This window comes from Cydia splendana, chromosome 13 (assembly GCF_910591565.1).
Source record: "Cydia splendana chromosome 13, ilCydSple1.2, whole genome shotgun sequence".
Taxonomy (NCBI): domain Eukaryota; kingdom Metazoa; phylum Arthropoda; class Insecta; order Lepidoptera; family Tortricidae; genus Cydia; species Cydia splendana.
Genome location: NC_085972.1, coordinates 13,123,073 through 13,147,631, shown reverse-complemented (window position 1 = coordinate 13,147,631; position 24,559 = coordinate 13,123,073). Strand labels below are relative to the sequence as shown.

At 38.6% G+C, this 24,559-nt stretch overlaps 1 protein-coding gene and 1 long non-coding RNA gene across 4 annotated transcripts in view; both read right to left on the bottom strand.

The window, feature by feature from the left end:
- The window catches only part of LOC134796111 (metabotropic glutamate receptor 6), a 28,462-nt gene extending 7,733 nt beyond the window's left edge, over nucleotides 1-20,729 (bottom strand). The window contains exon 1 of one of the 2 annotated variants that reach the window (XM_063768072.1): nucleotides 20,508-20,729. The gene's annotated coding sequence lies outside the window, so the exon portion shown is untranslated. The remainder of the gene's footprint in view (nucleotides 1-20,507) is intronic. The other variant, XM_063768071.1, reaches the window with a different exon arrangement.
- On the bottom strand, nucleotides 5,026-10,396 carry LOC134796580 (uncharacterized). Of its 2 annotated transcripts, XR_010144963.1 has the most exons (4): nucleotides 9,926-10,396; nucleotides 9,674-9,841; nucleotides 8,392-8,493; nucleotides 5,026-7,075 (listed from the first exon to the last, which is right to left on the bottom strand). It is a non-coding gene; the product is annotated as an uncharacterized LOC134796580 (long non-coding RNA). The 2 variants fall into 2 exon arrangements; XR_010144962.1 differs by having other exon boundaries at nucleotides 9,674-10,396.
- Nucleotides 20,730-24,559: the final 3,830 nt, after the last annotated feature.

Here is a 24,559-nt window from a genome sequence, read left to right as displayed (position 1 = left end):
AAGTAACGGTGAGGAGCCGGCATCGCACAGGCAAACGATCTCGCAACGGTACAGCGTAATGTTATCTTAAATCACTTCCAAATCTTCGCGTGCAACGACTGTTTTACACTCTGCTGCCAATTTGTTTTGTTTTGTCTGATGTCCTAGATATGCGAAAACAAATTTAATGTTGTTTCTGCCGGGTTACTACATTAAACTACTGTAATGGTAGATGGGATGCCGTCTATTACAAAACGATTAAGTGTATGTGTTACAATAGGTAGGAGGTCACGGTCACACATACGTCTGCAAGATTTCAGGCTGTTGTAAATAACAAAACAAAGTAAACTTAACGTTCTCTTGGATATGTTCGAAGAACACTAAACTTGATGTATGTAAATACGGTAAGCCTTTAAAGCGTCTGGCAGTTTTAGTACTTTGGCACTTTAACTAATTCGTTACAGAATGCATTCTGCCGACCATCGTATTGTTACGCAAAATTGCAAAAATACTGACATGTGCAGTGCAGCACCTTTGACCAGGCGTGGCTCACTCTGCGATTTCGTCGCTTTGCTACAGGTAGCTAAAAGTACATCCGTTCGGCCCCAATTTTGGGGAAAGCCATAAGCCGCGCGTGGCTCTGTCGCCACCTAGCGGCCATATCTGTACTGATCGTAACAGACGCGTTTTGTTACAGAGTGAGTCTTCTGTACCTAGTACAGTGAAACCTGGATAAGTGAAACTTCAAGGGACGAGCAGATTTGTCTCACTTACAGAGGTATTCCACTTACCCAGGCTCTCAGTTCGCCAGGTACAAATAAATTTCTGTCTCATTTACAGAGGGTCCCAATGGTCCCATTAATAGAGGTGAGAATAGAGGATATATCTCAGTTATAGAGGTGGTTAATAAGGTATTATGTAATTATCTTTAAATGTTTAGGTAAAATAATCCTTGTCCCTAAATATTCTTTAAGTCTTTTTAAATATTTCTTTGAATTTATTTTGAATGATTCTCTAAAGGATAGATTTTTTCAATTAAATTTGATACGGACTTCGTTGCGTCTTAGAAATTTATTAAATGAAAATTTGTTTATTCTTGTTACTTATCAAGATTTCAGTTTTCATTTCGATAGTTTTAACTACATAAAGTCACTAAATGAAACTCGAATTCGTTTAGACGCAATTAAGCAAATGCGGAATTTGTGGATAGACTATTAAGAGTTAGTAAGAATACGGAAATAGATCAATAAAGTCCAAGTTTCAGAGGTCATAGATTGATGTTATCTCAGATACAGAGGTAATTCGTATAAAATTCTAAAAAAAAAAACCGGGCAAGTGCGAGTCGGACTCGCGCACGAAGGGTTCCGTACCATAATGCAAAAAAAAAAAAACAAAAAAAAAAAAGCAAAAAAAAACGGTCACCCATCCAAGTACTGACCACTCCCGACGTTGCTTAACTTTGGTCAAAAATCACGTTTGTTGTATGGGAGCCCCATTTAAATCTTTATTTTATTCTGTTTTTAGTATTTGTTGTTATAGCGGCAACAGAAATACATCATCTGTGAAAATTTCAACTGTCTAGCTATCACGGTTCGTGAGATACAGCCTGGTGACAGACGGACGGACGGACGGACGGACGGACGGACGGACGGACAGCGAAGTCTTAGTAATAGGGTCCCGTTTTACCCTTTGGGTACGGAACCCTAAAAAACATTTAGGAAAATGTAATCTTATAAATATAGTCTCAGTAAAAGAGGTAATATACACTCTCTGTCTCAATTATAGAGGTAAATGTGACTATAAAATCACAACAACTAATCCCAGTTATAGAGGTTCGTTTTATCTCACTAACAGAGGTAATTCATTGCTAAAGTGTCGGGACCGCACCATGAGTCCCAGATATAGAGGTTTCTCACTTATCCAGGTCCCGCTTAACCAGCGGGCTTAGCAAGGTTGTACGACAAGGTAGTTATCACGCAATAGGTGTGGATAAAACGGCCGTTATCGTCGGTTTTATCGTCCATACTATGGTTGCAGACGATATATGGAGTTATCCACATTTGACAGCGGTAGATGATAGAAGACAATTTGCATAACATGGTCGTTGGATAAGATGTGGATAATTTGACAGATTGTCCCATTTTGACAGTTCAACTTAGTTAATTTTAACTACGTGCTTCTTAGATGACGATAAGCCTTGTCGTGAAAGCAAAAGTAGTGAATAATCATATTTTAAGGTATAAATTACAGGTAAATATCAGTTTTTCTATGATTATATTGAGAGTTATTAGTTACAATGTTCCGCTGTATATAATATTGTCAATATTTTCTTCGCAGGGAAGTCAAATTTTATTATTCCTACTCGCGGCTGCTGTTGAAGAAAAATATCGTAAACAGCTTTAAGAAACACTTGCAGCCCATTTGATATGACGGACGAAGAGTTTCGGCATATTTACAGAGTGCGTAAGGAGTGTGCAGTGCATTTACTTATGTGCCGAATTTAACGCCGAGCTTCAAAACGGTGATGGGTTACCTACCAAAACATCTCAAAGGTAAAGCTATAAAATTGCAGTGTTTCTTATAAAGTTAATATGTATTCTATGCATAGACCCTATTATATTTGAAATCATTGATTCTATGTAAAACAGACGTCTTAATGACAATGCTACTAAACTCTTCAATACTAGGTACCGGCCTCATTATTATATGTAAAAGTTAGTATGTTAAGATATCTGTTGTACAATCTCTTACTTATGCTACTAACCTACTAACAGAGGTTACTTAAGCTACTATTTACTTCAACATTCATATCCTAACCTCCGAACCTAAGGGGGAAAATCTACTTGACAAAATTAGATTTACAGTACCGGTCAATAACATATCACCTTTGTGTGTTTTTGTATGAACTTGTAGTAGGTTAGTTTGTAGATTTCATATTTTACTAGTCATTTTATATAAATAATATCTGAGAGACCGAGCTTTGCTCGGAAAACATATAAAAACTCAAAAATGCGTGTTTTTCCAGAGATGAGACCTAGCTAAATTGATTTTTCGCCCCCGAAAACCCCCATATAGCAAATTTCATCGAAATCGTTGGAGCCGTTTCCGATATCCCCGAAATATATATACATATAAATAAATAAATATACAAGAATTGCTCGTTTAAAGGTATAAGATATTATGAATACTGAAATACTGTGAACTACAATAAGAGACTCAGCATATTACTAAAAAAGCTCTTTAAAAATAATGAAGTTGACCATACATTAAAACAAAAAACCTCTATGAAAAAATCATTACATAGACCAATTTTTCTCATCGCTGGACAAGGAATACTACTAAACTACCTAAAGCTGTGGAAGTCACTCACAAATATAAAAAAAGTTATACCGTAAAAGCATGGAGGTGATATATTATTGGCCGGTACTTTAATTAGGTACTTATTTGTTTTAGGTTCTAACAGTATACACCACACCAGCAGCACACCTACACCACCAGCAGCAGCAGCAGCTGCTGGTGTGTAACAGTTACACCTGCTAGCTGATGGCAACTACCAACGTGGGACTAGTCAAGATCATGGCTTGTCCATTGGAGCACTACTTACTGGATTGGCCACACTACTGTAAGCCTGAACCTCAAGCAGTTTGTAGATGCTATAAACAGAAGGTAAGTTCTTTTGACTTACTGAATTAAGTATTAAACTGTGACTTTCCACAAGGAATGTCTTAGTAACTTTTACTTTTTTGAATAAGTATGAGTGCGGCTGTATTGTGCATTGAGATATGTACCTACCTATTGTTTGATAGTTATGTATGATAAGTAGTTATCTCTGGCATATATAATCTGGGAATGCAATACTTATTAGGTTTAACTAAGGCACCTAGTTCTAATGTGCTGCCTTGTTTAATGGATATTATTCCTGGCGATTGTTTAGTATATATCTTGAGTGCACTAGACTGCACTCATGTGAAAATACTTACTCCATCGCTGCCACATGAACCTACTTTTACTTATTTCCTTCTTTTTCTTCCAGAAAACGTCTCGTGGATCAAGGGAAAAATTAGAGAAGACGCTCCTAAAAAACTTCCTAAGCATGCAAGCATACACAAAACCGGCTCTTAATAAGCTTAATAAATACATATTTCGCCTATTACTATGTTTTACTATCACACAAATACCTACCTAATTTACCTATATTTCTATACAAGTAGAGACTAGTAAACATTCAAGACGGATAATCTTCACACAGAACACCATTCCCGGGCATGCTTCAATGTAGGTGTCATTTATTCTTATTTTTCATTTTAGCCTTATGCGTACAAAATTTGTGATATATAGCTTCTAAACGTAAAATCCGACTCATATGCAGTATAGTACAATGAAAGCATAGGTAATAAAAACATTTTAGGCACGTTCTTACTTAAGAGGAAAGGGAGATGGCCGCTTCCGCTTCTCCATACAAACGTAGTCCTCATTTTCCTCTCTGGATATTGACATTATGGAAAATATTTTTACATAATTTAATGTATATTAACCATAAAGCTATGCCCCTACGTTCGAATTTTTGATTATTGTAAAAATTAGGAGCGGAAGACAGATTTCATACAAATTTTTAAATGCTCGTAACTCTTATAATAATTAAAATAAAATAAAAAAAAGAACAAATGTAGGGGCATGGCTGTAGTTGATGTTGATATGATATACAACAAATTGTATCAAAATATTTAATGTTATTATCCAGAGAGAAAAATGTGGACTACGTTTGTATGAAAAGGCGCGTCTTAACGACACGTCTAGTGAGTCTGGCGGTCAAAAGGTCAAATAAAAATATTCCTAAATGCTCTATTATGCTAATAAGTCTACTTTAGTGACTATAACTGCGGTCAGACTCAATACGCCAATAACTAATGTTGAATATTAAAAACTATGTTAAATTCCATTTAGGTAGATACAAGAATGACAATTCTCGTCACTTGTGGTGTTGTCAAGTCTTTTTTTGTTTACTAAACTCTATAGATAAGTTAACAATTTCGGCTCTGTGCTAGAGAGAATATTATAAATGCGTAAATAAAACAACTATTGCCAAAAAATTAAACAAAGTTTATTTACACATTAAATGTAGGTGTACAAACAAATCATTCACTGCCGTACCCGGTGTGAAAGTGCCCATCATGCCAGCAGCTTTATCGCTGGATTATTATACTATGAACAGCTTTTGTACCAGGAACGTCTCGGAGCGAGGGCAGTGGCGTAGCTAGAGGATATGGCGCCCGGGGCAGGCACCAAATTTGCGCCTCCCCCCCCCCCCTCTCCGAAACGAAATGAACTAACGAAATGGGACCAACCCCTAAGTCGCGAAAAAAATTTGGCTGTTTCATACGTTTTGGCTGGTCGAAAGTCTATGGGAGGGTAAACTCTTTTTTTCGCGATTTCGAGGTTGGTCCCGTAGCAAAAGTTGCTCAGTATAATCCCAAAACCTCCCTGGCAACGGGAATGTAATTATTTTTTAGCCATCCTGTATAGTGTATAGGAATCCTCAGTAGTCCACATATCGATGAATGTCGTCGATAGACAACATGTCACAGATATGCAGCAGCAGCTATTGAAGCATCAGGTTCCGTCAACTACGGCTCATATGCGCCAGCCGGATAAAGGGCTAGCGATCCACTTGCATAGGTAGTCTATTGGACAGTCCATAAGATGGTAACTTCGACAGGAGACCCCTAACGTAAAAGACGCGCTAACACTGGACACAACTCTGAAGCACTTGGCCCGCTCGCCTTATAAAACGAAAGCATAGCAACTCCCGCCGAATATCCCTCTGCTTGATAGAAGTTTCTGGCATAGAGTATTCACACTACGGGATGGTGGGCGGTAGGGCGCTACCGTCGTCTTTCAAGATCGAGTTCGATGCAAAAAGAGTTCCTAAAAGATCGTCTTTCTCCCTTTGCGCTGTGGGCCAGATTACCATCCGCATTTCACACTTCACAGTGGTGGTAAATACGACTGACAAAAGTTTCCCTGCTGCCTTTGGCAAGGCGGAGAGGTAGTCTTTAGCCCATTTTGGCGCCCCCCCTTGGACGTCGCCCGGGGCACATTTATTGCTATTTCATAACTGCTCATCTATAAGTTTCGTTTCCAATATAAATAGAATGCTTAACGGTGTAGAAAAGATCAACATTCCTCTCAGACCTCCAACAAAAAGGGGCCAAACTGAAAACCAGCGCTGGACACCAGTCTAGCACATGCTGAGCTTGGTACCCACGGCCAACATGTCTTGCTAAATGTAATTACCTATGTATAGAGTAGACAATAAGTTAGTACTTAACCTAGAATAACTTAGTACATACTTAACATAGAATTTATATGTAGGTATATGGTTTGTATTCCTAATATTTTTTCTGCCATCAACTTATCATGTTTTGGCAATGGAGCATTCCATGAAATTGACTACCGTTTGTCCCGTAGAAATGCAGATTTTCTGGAGATTTGCAGGTATAAGAGTTTCCTTTTCTATGACAAATGGTCAAACATGCACGGAAAATTATTCGCTTGCTTTAAATGGCGAAAAAAAAAAGTCGCAACACAGGAAATAAAATGCGTTTGTACGGGACAGCTCGTGGAATGCTCCAATAAAGTGGCATTCAGAGTGTAGCCTTGAGGTTGCCAAGCTAAGCAACCAAGTCAGGTGTCACGGTCTTCAGGTCCTCAACAGGCCCAGGGTATGAGTGTCCGGTTCTCAGGCGGCACCAGATTTTCCGAGGAAGGTCAAACCCTTTTGGTTTTTTAGTTGGGTCAGATATACAGCAACTCCGAGCTGCCGAAGCTGACCAATCCGCTATCCACCTATCCGAAATATTAAAGCTGCTCAGGCTCCCAGCTGTAGCACAGGGTCAGGGTGGGGTTATTCGTGATATTCTCAGCCTCCCTCTTCAACGCCTTGAGTCGTCGGATGTGAGGAGGGGCAATGTGACTCAATGCCGGCAGCCAGTGGCGGTTGTAGATCGGATAGTGCCTGAGATGCATCGCATGGTCTCGTTGAGCTTAACGTCCAATGTATGGGTATGTGCACTTTCAAGCCTCCAATATGTCATGACTGAAACAGAAACAAATTATATTAGATGAGGTCAGGCGCAGGCTAGTACTTACAGCGGTTCATTGCCAAATTATGTGAAATTAATGTCACTTTTAGAAAGCTCTCGTTTTTAAGCCAGGGGGATTTTTATGTTACAGTTGTCCGAATTATCGATTGAAAATAAATTGAATTTTGTTCTAGTAATTATTTATCCGTTATTAAAGTTGTATTATGTATCAAGTGTAGTTCTGTACCACGATATTCTATACGACACAAACATACCCACACACTTACATAGGCTGCTAAAATCATTCCCATAGTCAGGTATAGGTACAATAAACCATTTTACCAAACACAAAAAAAAATATTCCAGCTGCCAGCAGTAAAGAAACCAGCTTCTACTCCCAAGCCCTAACAATATAAATAAGTTTTTAGCAAAAATATCATTTTTGGTATAAGCTTTTATCGCTGACTGTACTTTTCTTTCAACAGGCAACTAATACTCACTAAGACTCAGACTCAGACTCAGAGTCCATTCTAACAACACCAAGCACAATTAGTTTGCGTTGTTTTATCACAGTGTTCCCATGGCCACCTCATATCTCCATCATCAGATAGGCTCCATGTCATCATAATATTGCAATTGTCATCCGATTTACATATTGTTATGTAAGTATGCAAAATTTCATCTCAATTGGAAATCGGGAAGTGGGTCAAACTTAGCTGTCAAATGTATATGGCCAGCTTTAGTGCTAACATAACTGTTCCTAGTATTCCTATATTACATATTATAAGTAAGAATATTGTACTAGTAGGTATTATATTATTTTATAATCTTAGTAGAATAGGTACTAAGGGGCTATTCATAAATTACGTCATTTTAAATTAGGGGGGGGGGGGGTCTGGACATCGGATGATGGTAGCATTACGTAGGAGGAAACGGGGTCATTCGAAGCATGATTTTTGGATGATGTTGGGGGGGGGGGGGGGTGTCGAAAATCGTCAAAAATCGATGACGTAATTTATGGACAGCCCCTAATACAATTTATTTGTATTGAATAAGGCAGGCGCCCCACTGCTGCGCACGCTACATCCACGGCCCACGTTTTAAATCAAACCGTGGGCAAGCCCACGAAATTTTGTATAGGAACGCGGGTCATGTACATAGCGTGCGCAGCAGTGGGGCTCCGGCCTAATACCGTCCGAGAAATGGGCCCCTGCTCTACAATATATATCGCACTCAATCTATCTGAATTTTATCTTCCCTCAAATAAAAGAAAGATAAAGGTCGGTTATCCAAATATTATGACAATTACTTAATTACAATTGCCAGTCACCTGTTCGGCAGCGCTGCCTTCTTGTAAGTCGGAGACGAAGATTCCTCGGCCGGCTTCCGTGTGCCGCCCCTCGATGATCATAATGCCCAGGCCCGACGGACCCTGGAAAAGAAGATCATCATCATTAACTTAAGAGTTACTAAGTAACTTGTCGGTGGAGTAACTTCCAGCTTTCCCTATCTTGCACATAGCGTGCGCAGCAGTGGGGCGCCGGCCTAACTCTTGCAGGGAATTTGTAAGTTACTTGTGGGTATGGCTACTTTATTTATTTTATAAACTTTATTGCACAAACATATATAATTACGTAAAAATAGCGAACTTAATGCCAAAAGGCATTATCTACCACCTACTAGTCAACCATAGAAACAAATATGTGACGTTCCACGGCAAAAGGTACCTTATGGCGGCTGGCGCTTACGTCGCATAGCGCCGCAATAATATTGGAGCGGCGTTAATAGTTAATAGAGTAAGCGCCAACCGCCATAAGGTACATTTACCCGTGGGACGTCACATATAAACACTAAAGGTTGGTGCAAAAACCAATCAAAAAGCAAATGCAATAGGTATATCTTAGATATACATACTAACATAAACATACATATATGTTATAAAAATAAATGTACTAATATGTATATGGGATGATAGACACTAGACGAGACATTTAGCAGATGACTACCGAGCATGACTACTCAAAAAACAAATTTTCTTGGGGCTTGTCTTACAGGTAGAGGGAGTGCATTCCATAGATAGGTTGCCTGAACGGCAAAACAATTAGACATAAAACGGTTATAAAGAGGAAGGACTTAAAGTTTAAGTGAGCGGGAGTTCACATCCGGAACAGGCATAAAAACTAAATACTTATTAATAATATTTTATCTTTATGTCTTAGATTTATGGCATAAAGTGTGTCTTTTTCTTTGTCAATAAACTTTTATTCTTGCTACAAAACTAGCTTCTAGAATATACAGAGTAAAAAAAAATTTTTTTTTTAAAGTGAGGTCTACGGGTTTCAAGGATGTTAATATTTGTTAGAATGCGTGTGCACTTTTTATGCAGTGTGAATAAATGTATGCATAGGTAGTGTTGTAGTGTAACTTTTACACATCATTTTTGCCAAATCAACTTCCTGAAATTATAGTAGTGATAGAACAGGTTTTTAACAAACTTTTGTCACTTAGTAGAACATAATAGATAGAATGAGAAGAAATAGATAATAAGTGTCAATAATATTAAAAGGCACCAGAAAATTTTCATGATTTTAGTTTAGGAAAGGTGTACTTACATCTTCAATCCTTTCTTCTGGATCTTAGAAGTTATGTGCAATGTGAAGCATTGCATTTTGTATCTCTGGCTTCCGAGAGGCTCATGGATCTCCCTGTAGGTGTAGGCGAACAGGGGATGCTGAGTTATATATATTTGGCTAGCATTTTCTTGTGCGCCGAAGCATCGTCTGAAATTAAACATATTCATGACAAAACCAGTTAATGATCAAACGAACTATAACTTTTTCTATAAATAAATTAGAGAAACTTACATTTTGGGTGGCATTTCCTTTAGTTCACACAGCAAATCAGTATTTTTCTTCGACTTAGTTTGTATGTTCACTAAATTCACTGAATCATGCGCGTACGCGATGCTTGTCAATGTCAAGTGAATTGTCAGTTGAGAAAACACGATTATCCGTGCATGTTATAATGTAAGTCAATTTGTATAAAGCTGTCACTCATTTAAACATTTTTCAATTTGGAAGTGTAGTAATAAAACTAACTATTCGTTTTCAAACATCGTCCGACGCACGTCCGACATTTTAATAAAGCCAGGCATTAAATGGATTTTTCATAAACTCTAGGCATAGACAATCGTGGTCACTTACGAATGATAGTGGATAACTTTATACGATATCGACGTGGTATTCTTATCGTAGCCCGTAACCATGTTAAGCAAAACGATAAAAATACGACTATCGTTAAAAGACGACAGTAGATTCCACGCGCAATATGATATAACCTTGCTAAGCCCGCAGGTTTCACTATTATTTATTCTGTGCTTTGACGCAGACTTACTTTCGAGTTTTTTTTTTATTCACGTAAATTGTATACAATGAATTGCTCATCCACTTACCGAAGATGCCTACTTCGGTACAATATCGGTACTTGATCCAAATTTGAATCGCTATGCTCAGGTATGCTTAAACTCTACGCCCCATGACGCGCCAACTTTCTTAAGTTAAATGCATAGTTTACGCGCGCTAAGGTGTCATCTATGAGTGGAAAGTCAAAGTTTTCCTCAGCATGATACACAGACAATGAGACTTAGGGAAACAGAGCGTTGTTCGTGTTCGCCCGCGCGTTGTAAAAGTAACAGCACGAATACTCCGGGTGAAACTCGGCTGAACTGATTGCGCTGAGAGTGTTCAGCCCATTGCGAGTTGATACCACGTCACATTCTTACGTTGCGGGCAATTATTCAATAGAACTTCACTTGCATCAGTCATTGAGGCTTAATCTCTGGAATTTGGCATAACTTCTCGTTCACAAGCATTACCTAATGCACTTGTTTGTAGTTAGAATTGTTAGAAATGGGAAGTACCTACCTGTAGGTATTAGGTTTAAGGTTTAACGGCTTCCTAGCTTAGTCGGTAGTGACCTGTAGCTACCTACCCATAATCCAATCTTTAGTTTTGGGGCTCGGTCGATCTGTGTAAGATTGTCCCCAAATATTTATTTTAGTGTTAAGGTTGCAACTTTAGATACTGCTTAATGGAATTTTAATTGAGCCCAGGCTGTTAGGTTTTGATAGACATTGAGAGCTAACGATCTTATGAGAATAGACAAAGTTTAGGGTTAAAACTTACCTACCTGCAAGCATTTATATCGAGTTCAGGTTGATGTTCTATCAACTTATTTAAAACAGCATCCATTGTTATAGGCACACTACATCGTGATCTGACTAAACATAAATATCCTGATCAGCGTGCTTACCGACATCGATAAGATCTATTTATATTGATAGAAGACGTTGAAGTTGGCTTTAAATCGTTTGTACCGGCCGGGGGCCGGTCTATAGTACCCATAGCTGTTAATACTAATAACATTTTGTCGCCAATGGAAACATTTACAGTGGTACACACTGTACACAGTTTCTAATTATTAATAAAAGGGTAGAGCCGATTACGTACTGGTCCCGGAGGAAAAAAATGCGAAAGTGTTTAATAACATGCACGTTTCCACCATCTTTGTAGGGTTCCGATAGTCAGTTGACTATCGGAACCCTACAAAAACTTTATAGTTTCGCCATGTCCGTTTGTCTGCCTGTTCGGTCTGTCCGTCCGTCCAGGGCTTTGCTCCATGATCGTTAGTGCTAGAAACCTGCAATTTGGCATGAATACGAGTATACATATATTAGATCAATCATGCCGGAGAAGTAGATTAAATACTTGAAACAAAAAAAATAGGGTACCGCCCCTACACGTAAAGTGGGAATGGAGACGTACGAAGCGCTGCGAAGGTACTCCCTTTTGCTTGTTATACATGATATTTACTACTATTAGTAATACTATAGTAACATCAGTAATAGTATTATATTAATAGCCCCCGTTCCTTATGGAACCCTACACTGAGCATGGCCCAACGTGCTCTTGGTCGGTTTTGTATGTTACCTTACCTAACATTATACCTAATTGTTTAAGTAGGCAATGTTAACTCACTAACAATTAAATGACTAAAGACATGACAAACATGCTTACAAGTACCTGGAGCTAATATCTGCTAGATGACCGATATATTATTTATTTTATTTTATTTTATTTTATTCATAAAAATGTTTACATGACATTACAGTTAAACCAATGCGTCACGAAACTTAGACTAAAACTAATGATGTAACATTAGGTCAGTCTCGACAGTCATAATTACACAATGAGATTACATACTTATGTATTGTTCACATTTTGTATGTGTACAGAGCGATTATTTGGCAGGTAGTTATCTGGCTGCTTGCGTAAAAACAATCGTTTAGCATTTGCTACACATATAGTAGAAGAGCCGGCCGCAAATTTTCTAACCGACTTGATACCACGATGAAATGCACAATGGTTTCCCATAAAAGTGATGCTAAGTCCGAATTCGATAGTCTGCCACGGCGGAACTTGCCGAAAGTACGAAAAAGAAGGCCACTTCCGGTGCGAAAAAAGGGGCCTGATTTAACCCATCTGATACCGAAATAATAGTTATGGCAGCAGTTAGAAATTTACATGTAGACACAGAAAAGCGAAGTCTGCCAGTATTTTTTTTGCCGGAAGTGCTTGGCAGACGTTCTCAAAGGTAGCCACCAGGACCCCTAATTTAACCCATCTGATACCACCATGAAACCAATTCCAGTCGGTAGGTATGAACCCTCATGTCAGGAATATATAAGTCTGCCAAGGCTTTTCCTGCCGAAACACCTTGGCAGACGTGATTATGTGAGCATGGTAACCATCGGTTACCCTACACTAACCCATCTGATACCACCATGAAACCAATTCCAGTCGGTAGGTATGAACCCCCATTTTAGGAATATATAAGTCTGCCAAGGTTTTTCCTGCCGAAACACCTTGGCAGACGAGATTATAAGCAAGATGACCATCGGTTACCGTACACTAACCCATCTGATACCACCATGAAACCAATTCCAGTCGGTAGGTATGAACCCTCATGTCAGGAATTTGGCAGACGTGATTATGTGAGCACGGTAACCATCGGTTACCCTACACTAACCCATCTGATACCACCATGAAACCAATTCCAGTCGGTAGGTATGAACCCCCATTTTAGGAATATGTAAATCTGCCAAGGTTTTTCCTGCCGAAACACCTTGGCAGACGAGATTATAAGCAAGATGACCATCGGTTACCATACACTAACCCATCTGATACCACGATGAAACCAATTCCAGTCGGTAGGTATGAACCCTCAATTCAGGAATATATAAGTCTGCCAGGGCTTTTCCTGCCGAAACACCTTGGCAGACGAGATTATGTTAGCAAGGTGTATATCAGTTACCCTACATCAACCCATCTGATACCACCATGAAACCCATTGATATAGAATAAGAACTGGATACCCAATCAGCCGCAAAAAATGGCCCCGCAAAAGTAACGTTAAAACAGATCACGCGTTACTTTTTCGTTTAGTCTTGTATGGACCGCTCAAATGTGAAGTTGTCAACAATGTCGTAAAATGGTCGTAAAAATATGCAAAAATAACAATGATAAAACAAGGAAAAAGCATGGAATGTATTTCTTTTGGTTAGTTCTTTGGATAGCATTACATAATTTATGTAATCTGGTGGTAATTTCATGGTTTTGAATAAATTATTTTGTTAGTACCAAAAAAGGGATGTGAAGGAACAAAAATCTAATGAGTCGATGTGAGGTCAATATATTTTTATTTTTATATGGAATTCGTAAGATATAATATTATGTTTAAATTCAAGATTTCCAAGAAAACCTATGCGACGTGCAGAGTGGACTGCTATTATAGCAAGAGATAGGGGTGATGCAGTTTTAAACAAGGCAAAACGGCACTTATGCGTTCGGCCCATTTCCCTGTTTCCGACATATACACGACCAATAAGGGCTTACATCGACTAACTGTAAATGCTAAACCTGTCTGAACACAGTGACAACCACAGGATTTTTTTGATAAAGACCATAACCAATCAGTACCAGTAGCGACCTAAATGTCCCCATGCACTATATTGCATAGAACGAAAGTGCAAAGAGTATTATGTAGATCTAAAATACACATTTATTTCAAGAAAATAGTATTTTAAGACGTATACTTATTAAAAAATAAATTTGTTTTATGATAACTTACACGGGTTGTTACCATGAATAAATTTTATTTGAACTCCCGATCAAATTAAATTTGTTTCATTTATTACTTTGGTTTTTCTGTACAGTAATACCTATTAAAATGTACCAAAGGGACTCCATTCGTTCATTATTCTCGTTTGACGTTGTTTGACGTAAATACAATGGTGAAGTTACATTTAGTGCCATCGGACTTAAAGTTTTAACAGTGTTGATACTAATGTTTACAAATTTGACACTTAATGCTAACGACAGTAAGTTCTTTTCCGTACAAAACATTTATCTTGACTCAAAATTTACGTAAGCGTTTTTATCATCAATGCAAATTTGCCGCTAATGTCATTCTGACCCACATTTTGTTGACGTTTTTGTTCCGCTCTGTGTGTCTATTTCTAATATTAAGTCAGTGATGAAACCAATTCCAGTTGGTAGGTAATAACCCCAATTTCAGGAATATATAAGTCTGCCAAGGCTTTTCCTGCCGAAACACCTTGGCAGACGAGATTATAAGCAAGATGACCATCGGCTACCGTACACTAACCCATCTGATACCACGATGAAACCAATTCCAGTCGGTAGGTATGAACCCCCATTTCAGGAATATATAAGTCTGCCAAGGCCTTTCCTGCCGAAACACCTTGGCAGACGAGATTATGTTAGCAAGATGTACATCAGTTACATGAAACCAATTCCAGTCAGTAGGTATGAGGGTGCATTTCAGGAATATATAAGTCTGCCAAAGCCTTGGCAGACTTGACTTGGCAGACTGGACTTGTCAAACAAGGTATCAGATGGGTAAGACCTAGCCTAGTCAGACTTATATATTCCTGAAATGCGGGTTCATACCTACTGACTGGAATTGGTTTCATGTAACTGATGTACATCTTGCTAACATAATCTCGTCTGCCAAGGTGTTTCGGCAGGAAAGGCCTTGGCAGACTTATATATTCCTGAAATGAGGGTTCATACCTACCGACTGGAATTGGTTTCATCGTGGTATCAGATGGGTTAGTGTACGGTAACCGATGGTCACCTTGCTTATAATCTCGTCTGCCAAGGTGTTTCGGCAGGAAAAGCCTTGGCAGACTTATATATTCCTGATATGGGGGTTATTACCTACCAACTGGAATTGGTTTCATGGTGGTATCAGATGGGTTGATGTAGGGTAACTGATGTACACCTTGCTAACATAATCTCGTCTGCCAAGGTGTTTCGACAGGAAAAGCCCTGGCAGACTTATATATTCCTGAAATGAGGGTTCATACCTACCGACTGGAATTGGTTTCATCGTGGTATCAGATGGGTTAGTGTACGGTAACCGATGGTCATCTTGCTTATAATCTCGTCTGCCAAGGTGTTTCGGCAGGAAAAACCTTGGCAGACTTATATATTCCTAAAATGGGGGTTCACACCTACCGACTGGAATTGGTTTCATGGTGGTATCAGATGGGTTAGTGTAGGGTAACCGATGGTTACCTTGCTCACATAATCTCGTCTGCCAAGGTGTTTCGGCAGGAAAAGCCTTGGCAGACTTATATATTCCTGACATGAGGGTTCATACCTACCGACTGGAATTGGTTTCATGGTGGTATCAGATGGGTTAGTGTAGGGTAACCGATGGTTACCTTGCTCACATAATCTCGTCTGCCAAGGTGTTTCGGCAGGAAAAGCCTTGGCAGACTTATATATTCCTGACATGAGGGTTCATACCTACCGACTGGAATTGGTTTCATGGTGGTATCAGATGGGTTAAATTAGGGGTCCTGGTGGCCACCTTTGAGAGCGTCTGCCAAGCACTTCCGGCAAAAAAAATACTGGCAGACTTCGCTTTTCTGTGTCTACATGTAAATTTCTAACTGCTGCCATAACTATTATTTCGGTATCAGATGGGTTAAATCAGCCCCCTTTTTTCGCACCGGAAGTGGCCTTCTTTTTCGTACTTTCGGCAAGTTCCGCCGTGGCAGACTATCGAATTCGGACTTAGCATCACTTTTATGGGAAACCATTGTGCATTTCATCGCGGTATCAAGTCGGTTAGAAAATTTGCGGCCGGCTCTTCTACTAATAGCATTTTTGCCATACATGGAAAGTAAAAAAATATATAAGCCACGATATTCGACTTGTTTTAATAACTACTCGTGACATGGCGCCTATTTGACCACTTCTGTGAAAATAGCCGAATTTTAAGATTTTAGTGAACTAATACAGGCTACGTCAGATTACATGTAGGTATACAATTGTAAAATGTCTGATGGGCGTGAGGCCATCGTACACAGGTGCCATATATTTCACTTGTTAATGACTACACCGCGAGAAGCACTTTACTGAGTTGAATCGTACATTAAATCATACTACGATGGTTCATATTAACCCCCACAAATACTGATGTGCCTTCGGAAAGTTTCCAAAATTGCGAAATTTACACATGAATATTTTCGGAAACTTCTCACATTTTTGTACGGAGTCGGAGTACTGAGATCGAAATTTTATGTTCCATTTCCAATATAAATTTTTCCTTATTTCCTGTACAATTTTCCTGAATTTTCCCAGTAGGTACTTAACCAACTTTTTGGATTTTTTCTGCGTTTTTCTACATTTTTACCCACGTATATGTATTTTTAATTAACATGCTTTCAGAGTCATATCATAAACCTTTCTGGGTTAGTACGGGAACTACAGGAGTACCTTGCACCTATGGTGACCGCGAGTTGTCTTGTAGCTCCATCCATTTATTATAGCGGTCTGTAAAGTTGTCATTGCAAATGTTGTGATCATGATTCGTCAAAAACGAAGTCGAATACGGCTCAAGTGGGCGTTATTTGCACATCTTGATTCGCTATTAGTTACCGGCAATTTGGCATTAGCTTGAAATACCTACTAGTAATTAAGTATAGAGTAGTCAATGTTCCTTGTTACGTGAAGTTATGCGTTAGTTAGTGTGAATCATGACCGCAATTAACTAGTTGTTATTTTTCCACTTGTCAATATTTCACATTTTTGGCCTGAAAAGTTTAAACAACATATTTTTTGTGTGGGGAAAGTTATTGTTTACCTCTCGTATTTATTTATATTGAAACCAGACCTGCATGCGCGATATTCCAAAATTGAACCCCCGGAGTAGCGAGTGGTTCAAAATGTGGAAACAGGTTTTAGTGTCAATCAATATTCTAAATCCAAAGGGCAAATATAAATTTATGTTCTTTCGTAATTTTAATGTAGGAAGCAGGTATAGCTCTACCAGTCTATATATATATATGTAATAGGTTGTTATGTATATTTAGATATACATAACAACCTATTACACGATAAACTTCGCAAAATTGCCAGAGCTCACGTAATACGATTTACGAACGGCAATTTAACGAATACTTATTATCGCAACTCGATTTTTTCTTAGAAAATTGTAGCTTTCCCTTTTGATTGCTAATGCATGTGCAACTGCTTTTTAATGAAGACGAATTACTTATTTGTTATTAAAAGAAGAAAAAAATCTTGTAAGAAGCTAAATAAATAATGTCATTAATGTCGAATGATGATATGCGCTAAATACGATCTAACTCCAACTAGGTGCCTATTTTGCATATGATTAGTGTTTAGTATGAGTTCATACATTTGCTAGGTACTAAACCTAAAATATACTATATCGGACGATCGATATTCGAAATGTCATAGTTTTCAATAGTTTGGTGGAGTTAAATTCAATGTCAATGTCCGTGGTACAACATTGCTATTCAACAGTCTTGTTGATATCCTTCCATCTAGCTATTCGATTAATTAATGTTTCTTTTATAAATAAATTAATAATGCCAATAGTTACGATTATATTATGTTAAAAATATGACCGGCGAGTCAACTAACGACGACCAGTCTAACTACAACCTACCTGAAGAAAAATATTGTACCTACATATTTCTTGCACTATACGCAGTAAAATTTAACTGAACAAGTAAGGTACAAAATGTGTTATGCCTATTCAAACATAAAGTAGAGTTAAGTTAACCATTTCATTCCTTTTATTAACATCCAGACTTCAATCCGACGGGACTCAGAAGTCGTAAACCCTGTGATTTACCGTAGAGATATGGGCTCCAGGCTAATATAGTTTTGAAATATGCCCACACGATCAAAGGAAAAATAACCTGTCATAAGATAGATTTAGGACCCCTGCATTTCGCAATGAGTAGCTATTACTTTAATGCTTTATTAGTTTTGCCAGAGCTTCGCGTAGGAGGTACAGTCTGAGCAGTGGACAAATATATCGCAAGATATTCCAATGGTAATATAATAAGGTGCGTTGCAATATACACCCTAAAAACTAGCGATAGCGATGTACATAGGTTCATTGAAATTAAAGGAAAATCGGGCCTTCGGTTGACCCATTCTGAATACGAAACCCTGTATATATATAAACCTTATTTGGGAAAATCTAAAAAAATCGAGGTTATTTTAACTAATGAATCTTGATCTCAATCGAATAGGTAAATGACGAAGAAATGTGGGACTGATTACACTTATAGGCACTTACGTAATAGCATTGTTAAAATTTAAGTACAGTCGTAGTTAAAATAATTAGGTTAGGTATTTTCGTTTCTCATATCATATTGGTATATAGGGTGGTGTTTTATAGGACACACTTTGATACTGTACGACAAAAATGATTATTTTACATTCTGTATAGCATCAACTTTTTGTATTTTTTCCAGCAGATTTTTTTGGACTTTAAACAGGAGATGAGTCTTGATTAGTCTTGAATCTTGCTTGAATGAAGTAAAGGATTTAGTAGGCACTATCGGCTTTGGGGGTTACTTCAAACTCAGTATTACCTACTCGATTAGATAATTACAGGTCTTCAGATTAGATGCTAAATTATCTGCTTAGGAATAAGTAGGTACTTCTGAATCTGAAAATTCATGGTTATCTTAGCTAAATCAGAGACGGAGCCCTTCAGTATGTTTTAATTGATTTGCTGAAGGTGTAGGTCTGTAGGTGTATTGCGCGTTTCGTTATACAGAGTTATACTCAGCATATTTGTCGGAAATACTGACGAATTGATGATATATATGTTTTAGTTTAACATTTTCGGCGATTCCGGGAATAAAATCCTTAAGTAGGTACACATTTTTACTATCCGACTGGTAGATAAAATGTTTTTCATCACACTCGCTCAGTAAATGTGGAATTGCACGCAGGTTTAGCGGGAGTTATAGAAAAAGCGTTCTCCCTAGGGAGTTATGAAGTTTCTAGTGCCATAATTAACAGTTTTTTGTCTTTATACTTTATTTTTGGATCGCAAGTGTGATGAAAAACATTGTGTGTAACTCGGGGCGTAATAATATTGCAAACTCGAGTCTATAAATCGCTCCGGCAAGCCGTCGCGATTTAACTTACTCTCGTTTGCAATATTCAACTTACGCCCCATGTTGCACAATGTACTATTTTTGCATTACAATCGTTAGATTGCAGCCGATATCTTGGAAAATACTTAGTTATTGTTGTTTGACTATATGGTCGCCATATCACGATTTAATACTGTGCTAGTCCTGTGATGTGTCCTGTTACTCCTCTAATGTAGGTATATTTTTATTTGACAGGTGTGAAATAGGTAGTTTTCTATTAGGAATTTTACTGTTTGTTTTAATGTTAGCGTAGTACAGACGATTGATGAGGATTTAAAAGATTAACGCTGTAGGTACTGTCCCCTATGTTCTTTTATGAAATGTGATGCGAGTCTACTTATTCCCTGAAGACACTAAACGAGCAATATAAAATACGGACGCATTATGTAAATGAAAGTAAAGTTGTTCAGCCACTAGCTCCGTGCTAGGACAAGCTGGCTACCGGTCCTGGATAATGCCCATTGCATCCATAAATGGTTGAGCATTAATGGCTAAATCGCCAACTATACTTATCTAAAGAGAAGCGGGTGTTGTATGATTTAATTAGAGATCGTGCTTACTTACTCATTAGGAACCTCGCCAAATTGAGATTTGTAAGTTTATGTGATCTGGAGCGATTTGTTTTGATAATTCAATTAAAACTTGCTAGACCTGATTTGTCGCGCCTTTCGACACGTGATTCGCTAACTTAATCTTAACTGCGCTATAGGTATACTTACGTGTAGATAGGTAAATTTGTAAAACGGTCCTCCAGGCAAAAAAGTTCATCGTCCAAGGTGAACAACAGGTCCAGTGCCGATCGTTTAACTTATTTAGCCCGGAGAAGGGATGCGCGGGCTCTGATATAGAAGAAAAAAATTACTTACATATATAAAGGTTGGCACTCGTGGTAGTAGAAGGAGTTTGATAAGCACTAGATCCGATATGCGGGCATCACCGGCTGTCAGTTATCACTACCGTGCGCGGGAAATGCTAGAGCTCCATGCGTGCGAGTGGCACAGAGTCTGGGGACTAACTAAGCGAATTTCTGGGTGTCCGTGATGTGTGACGCTTGCGCACGTGCGCTATGCGCTATGCCGGCGCGCACTGCAAGCTGCGCCTGCGACGGCGGCGTCGTCGTCGCCGTACCACGCACCCACTCTTCTGGCGTAGATTTTAGCTTTATAGAGTTGCATCATTATTGAGGTTCAATTCACAAGACCTACGATATATATATAGGCTTGGAAAGAAGGAAACACCTAATACGTAGCCTAGAATTTTTAAACCGCTACATTTGAAAGTCATGAAACAACAAATAAGTGTTGCCTTGCGTCTAATTTTAGAGTAATGTAAAATGCAGTTGTAATGTAAATTTTAACTCATTTATTTAATGGACCTAAAGAAACAGTTGTAAGTATCATTTGCATTGCCAACATGTTTTGCTCAGTTTTTATATCAACCTAGAATTCTAATTTTATATGGTCATAATTTTAAGGGATTTTTGACTTATGACTGTACTAATCAAAAGATATGTATTATTTACGCGCATTTATGATACTCTTCTTCCTCGCGTCATCCCGGCATTTTGCCACGGCTCATGGGAGCCTGGGGTCCGCTTGACAACTAATCCCAAGAATTGACGTAGGCACTAGTTTTTACGAAAGCGACTGCCATCTGACCTTCCAACCCAGAGGGGAAACTAGGCCTTATTGGGATTAGTCCGGTTTCCTCACGATGTTTTCCTTCACCGAAAAGCGACTGGTAAATATCAAATGATATTTCGTACATAAGTTCCGAAAAACTCATTGGTTTGAACTCGCGACCTCCGGATTGCAAGTCGCATGCTCTTACCGCTATGCCACCAGCGCTCCCGCTTACGCATTTATGATACTATTATTTGCATTAAAAATGAGTTATTTATCTGTTTCCACTGGATATTTATTAGACCGAATTGGTCCTTCGAGCCGGATAAACCAGTCTCACCCGAATGTTTAGGTAAGTACATATATAGAAATTATGCGTCGTATGATTTGTAATTGATACCTACTTACTTAATTAAAATGTTATCTTACGTCGACAGTCTGGTAAAAAACTAGATTTTTATTAAATTACACAAACGGGTCTACCGCGATATAATTTCATTGTTTCATTGTTTGTTGTCTTTCCGTGACCACAGCTGGTGCAACTCACCTGAAACGTCGGAATTAAAGGTAAAAACAATGAAATTATATTGCGGTAGACCCGTTTGTGTAATTAAATATGTGTACAAAACGCGAGAGTTTAAAGTGTTATAGATTTTTATTACCGTAGGTAAGGAGTGGAAATCCTGTTTTTATTACTAAAATACTTTTTTTTTATTTTGTATGTAAATAGGTAGGTCCCCTATTCATCGCTTGTTATAGTGATCTAACTACCTATTAACGTTTTATTAAATCTTATCTTTTTTCAAGATGACGCGTTGATCTAGAGGGGTATTCATTTTTTAGTTAACACGCACTTTAAAGTAGGTACTTTATCCTGCTCCAATCTCACGTTGATGTTCAGTTATACATAATGTAATAATTATAACTGTTCTTCATTAAAATTTAATCTATCAAATATATTTTTTATTAGTCGAATCGAATCGCATCTCACAGAATCTCATAAGGTGCTAGGGGGCAATCGACTGCGGGGAAATTTAAACTAATCGAAATCTATTCCATGTTTTACACATGTAAAACAATTGATAATTTTTTAATGCGAATTATGCGAAAGTGAGTCAAATAAGTACCTACTGCACGATACGGATCTTAACAATAGTGTTCGCGCTCTTGACCGGTTCTTGTTATATGAAACTGATACGTGATCGCATCTTTCGTGTGGCGCGGCGGCGCGGCGTATGCAAATGGATGAATTCATAGGAAGTCCCCCACCCGATCCAGCCTTCACCGCCAATATTTGAACAATTAAAGTTCCTGATTCAACGCCGTTAAAGTTTAATTTAGCTCATGTGTTTTATACGCTAGCTGTACCTACTGGAACGAACGTATGATAATGTTAAACAGAAACTCATTAGATATTCATTTTTATCGCGGCGCGTTGACCATATAGAGGACTTTTCGAAAATTTCTCCATAAAACACTTCAGATAGATATCTTTATGTTATGTTTACGTCTCATATATTTTGGAGAAATTTTAAGAGGCTGTTGTATAAAAATTGCCAAAATAGGAACTTATACACTGGGAAATTGATATTAATACCGGGGTTATACGAGTATGAACTGTGAGTAATAGTAGAAGTTTGTTTTAGTTATCAGAGTTGTTATACCTCGCAGTTGGCTGACATCCGGACTGACATGCTTATCCAGAAAAACAAGTTCACATACATAGCGGCGAGGAGGCAAGGAAGGCTCCGTGACGTGATAAAACGCTGACGCCTCTAGATGGATGGCTCCATTTCGTCCTAGTCATATGTATTCGTTACTTACCGAGTCGAACAATCAGGGTTGCCAGTGTATATGTGACCACGAGATCCGCGATCCGCGTATTCTATGCTGGTTCATTAGTGTTTGCCTCGCCTGCTCGAAGTTAATGAATGGAATAACATCTCTGAGTATAGGCGCTGTTGTCTGCTGAGGCTGAGGCCCATAAAACACCGCCCTGGGAAGGGTACTAAATGCCCTATCGTTGTCTAGTGGACAGGGGAATAAATCGCGCCTACAAAGCGTTAAGCTGTTAGCAAATTACAAGCCATGTTCTCGACTCCTTTGTGAACGTAAATTGCCAATCACCAATATGCTATGTTCTGTCAGCGTAGTTTTCGTTTTTAGGGTTCCGTATCCAAAGGGTAAAAACGGGACCCTATTACTAAGACTCCGCTGTCCGTCTGTCTGTCAGTCCGTCTGTCTGTCATCACTCATCAGGCTGTATCTCATGAACCGTGATAGCTAGCTAGATAGCAGTTGAAATTTTCTCAGTAGATGTATTTCTGTTGCCGTTTTTTGCGTAATGATACGGAACCCTTCGTGCGCGAGTCCGACTCGCACTTGGCCGGTTTTTAAACAAAAATTCCAAAATAAAGCGCTTGTAACAAACAGAACAGACACTGAGGTAAACCAAAGAATCCCATACCTATAAGCACCTATTCCGTTTTGTAACCGACTTCAATTTCATAGAAGTATTCGGTTGTGGCTATTTTTTATTTTTTCTATGTACGTTCACCGATTACTCCGACATCGGTAGTCCGATTTGAGTAATTCTTTTTTTGTTTGAAAGGAGCTACCTCCGAGTTGGTCCCATTTTAATTTGGTTCTGTTCTGATGATGGGATCCATGAGGAATTGAGGGAACTCCTCAATTTTTAAAGGCACATGCATGGTGTTTTGGGCGTTTTCTTAAGCAACTCGAGCATTTTCTCCCGAAAACCACCAATTTGATGGAGTAGACCTGATGATGATGATTAATTTGATGATAATGATGATGATTTCTTTAAATGTAAGTATGTTCAGCGATTACTCCGGCACCTGTGATCCGATTTCAGTAATTATTTTTTTGTTTGGAAGAAGTTACCTCCAAGGTGTTTCCGTATTATTTTTGGTTCTGGTCTGATGATGGAATCCATGAGGAATTGAGGGAACTCCTCAATTTTTAAAGGCACGTGTTAAGTGATTTCGGGGTTTTCTTAAGTAACTCGAGCATTTGCTTCCGAAAACCACCAATTTGATGTACTGCAACTGTAGCCTTACCACGAGTTTGACATTGACATATTCGCTAACGTCTTATGCATCTAAATGTAACTTTTTATGCATCTCGCTCACACTAAGGTTAGTACGAGCGAGATGCATAGGAAGCAAGTTACACACATGCTAGCGAATATATCAATGTCAAACTCGTGGTAAGCTGGTAAGGCTACTGATCGGGGGTTAGGGTTAGGATTTAAGGGGTCAGGGATTAAGGGGTCG